The following is a 3,375-nucleotide window of genomic DNA, read 5'->3' as shown; positions in this document are numbered from 1 at the left end:
AACAAGGGGTGGATTATTCATGACTCCCCCTTTTAGACCATATAGGGTAACTTCCTGACGTTGTAAGCTTTTATGGCACTGGTGGGAGTGTAGCAGTGAGGACGACCGGAGGTCACTGTCATCACTATCTTGGTTTTGATGATGGCTGGCTTCTTTACTGCAACCTGTTTTATCAGCAAGGTCTTTATGACCTGTATCTTGTGCCAACTTCTATCTCATCCTGTGACTAAGAATGCCTTAACTTACTGGGAATGCAGCCCAGTAGGTCTCAGCCTTTTTTTACCCAGCCCTTATTCAACCAAAATTGCTTTGTTTCAAATGCCTAGGATAAAGGCTCTGGGCATATTCCAGAATGACTATTCTTTCCTGTCAAAACCATAAAGGAATCATTCTGAAATCACTGTCAGAACCTGGTGGAATTTCCAGTGGTAAGACCATGAAAGTGTGGATCCTGCATCTCCAAGAATGCAGTTCTCCAAAGTTATTCACTCTCATACTAATCCATACTCAATCTCAAGCTATTTGTCAAAATTACAGTTTAAATTTTCTGCCAGCTATGGTTCAATCAGTTTATGCTCCTATTAAGTAGATCTTAGCTGTGATCTACTTAGCTGAGATCTACTTAGCTGTGACTCTGGATTCACTTGCTTCTCAAATTTCAGGATGGTGGTTTGTCCTGACAACTCAGTTGTCTGCTGGGACCTAGAAAAGTTATTGATTTTTAATTTTGTCCAATTTTATTCTGTTTGAAGGATGAGTGTGACAAATTCCTAGCACATTACTTGTCAGAATAGCTCCCTGGTTCCTCAGCAGTACTTGAGTATTGTCTTTAGCTCCCAAATACTTATTCTTTTTTTCTGAAGCTCTGGTGATTCAAATGTTAGACCTTTTGTTTTAATCCTCAGTTCTGTTCATTTTTGTTTACTTGTTTTTCCCTGTTTTCAAATTGAGTATATCCTATTAATCTGTACTAATGTACAAATTAATGTATAGATTAATATATATGAGTACAGTATGCTGCATTACTGTACATGAGTACAGTACTTATATACAGATTAATAGGATATACTCAATCTAAAAATAGGGAAAAACAAGATATAATCAGGTTCACTGATTATATAAAATATAAAACAGGGAAACACAGATATAATCAGGTTCACTGATTATATCTTCCATCATTTCCATGCTACTGTAGAGCCTGCCCAGCAAGTTTTTAATTTTGTTTATCATATTTTTTAGTTTTATCATTTCTATTTGGTCCTTTTGTATAATTTCAATAACTTGCCAGGGATTTTCTTGTTTTCATTTACTTCACAGTAATCCATAATTACTTCTTCAAGTAATTTTACATGGGCTACTTTAAAAATCTTTGCGTGATACTCCCAAAATCTGACTCATTTCTGTTGGTGTCAGTTGACTGACTTCTCATTTGAGTTGTGATTTCCCAGTTCTAGGTATGATGAATGATTTTTTTTATTGTGTCCTGCATGTTGCAAAGAGACCCTTAATCCTTTCATAGCTTCTACTTTTGCATGAAGTTGCTCTATTAAGGTTTGACCTGTTGGTTCTGGCATATTTTCATGGACTGTAGTTCCAATGGCATTTAGTTTAATGAGCCTTTTCAATGCATTTCTGGGCTGCATTGTTTTGACAGACCCACTTGAGTTTCCGATGAATTGCTGTGGGAGCTGCCTATAGGGGCAGAAGGTGCTTTCCTGGACCATCCAGTGTCATTATGTAGGAGGTGTGGGATTCAGGATCCATAGAATATAGAATATTTCCCTGGTCTCTTTTTCAGTCATCTAGTACCACTGGCCTTCCTAATCAATATCGACTAGTTTCCCCAGGAGAGGGAAGTATGTACCTGGGCCATCTGCTGCTGGTGGTTGGAGGGCCAGGAGCTACAGACCTGGCTCTCTTCTACTGGGAGAAGCATCGGATATCTCTCTTCCACTGGGGAAAACGTCGGAAGATTCTGCAACAGGTTCACCTTCTGTTGCAGAATAGATGGCTGGAAAATGCCAGGCCTAGTTGCTTTCCGCTACTGGGTGGAAGGACTACAGATTCCTGGCCTGGATCTTCTGCTGCTAAGTGGGATGCCATGAGCCACTATTGATACAGACAGGAGGCAGAGAAATACTGGGTAGAAGATGGTGGTTCCCCAGCAAAGGCCCCACCCTCAAGCCTGGAAACCGCAGACCTAAATGAAAACAGTTATCCCTGCTTTCCCGCCCAAAAGTTGCTTTTTCTAAAACCACCCTTGCTCACCATGCCCCATATCCTGTACCCATTAAAACCCAAACTCCACTGGCAGAAGAGCAGAGCAGTGCAGCAGAGAAGGAGAGAAGAGAACAAGCGGCCAAATGTCTAGAGGAGAAGAAGCAACTGAGTATCAGAGACTACAACAGATGTGGCTTGACTTCAGATGGCAGGACTTTGGGGAGGAGCCTGGCCAGAAATGACCAGGCTTCAGGGAAGATCACCTCCTTCCTGCACCATCTCCCTTCCAGCTCCCCTTCAGGTGAGAGTCACTACCACTGCTTAATAAAGTCTCCATGTTCACCTTCCTTGAAGTCCTTGTGACCTAATTCTTCCTGGACACTGTAGAAAAACCCGGGTACCAAGAGGGCAGGGTGTAACAGGCTGTCACCCTGACTCTCCACTGAGCTGGTTAACATTTAGCTATCCACAGACGGCAACTGCTAAAAGAGCATTAATTGTAACACACCCCTAGTCACTGCCATGGGGCCAGAGTTCAAAAGTGCTCACCCCAGCCTGGCACCCACTTGCCTCTGTGCTCTCCCCCTACCACAAGGGGTTTGAGCTTGGAGGCAGAGCAAAATGAGCCACCCCACCCCCACACTCCATCACAAGGCTCAGAAGAAGGTCAGGAGGGAACTGTCCAGACTCACTATGTCTAGATGGTTCTTTTCACTTGGATGAAGAATAGGGAGACAATGGCCTTGGATTACTTTCTGCCACTGAATGGAGGGCCCAGAAGAAATGAGGCCTGTTGGCACCACCTGTGCATGTGGTACCACCCACCTGTAATCAGCCTGTGAAGGTCACTGGGTGTGTTGGCCCTCTGGGGATTAGCTGTAGCTGCAGGGAAATAAGACGTGCTGTTTCCTTCATGTTGGGATGCAGAATAGGTTATCCTACCCACCAGGCCATGAATACCTGTTGCAACTGCTGCTGTTTGGTTGATTGACTGAATATTTATTTTTTTGAAAAAGAAAAATTTATGTGTGGGCCATTTTCACATCCAACCACGACTGTGATGAAATAACTTGCTACAATCCTACTCACCACGGGGAAAAAGTAAAAAAGCTGGATGAAAGAAAAAAACGGGCCAGGTGTGGTGGCTCACGCCTG

The sequence above is a fragment of the Macaca nemestrina genome, chromosome X (assembly GCF_043159975.1).
Source record: "Macaca nemestrina isolate mMacNem1 chromosome X, mMacNem.hap1, whole genome shotgun sequence".
Lineage (NCBI taxonomy): Eukaryota > Metazoa > Chordata > Mammalia > Primates > Cercopithecidae > Macaca > Macaca nemestrina.
Note: the sequence above shows the minus strand (reverse complement) of the source record.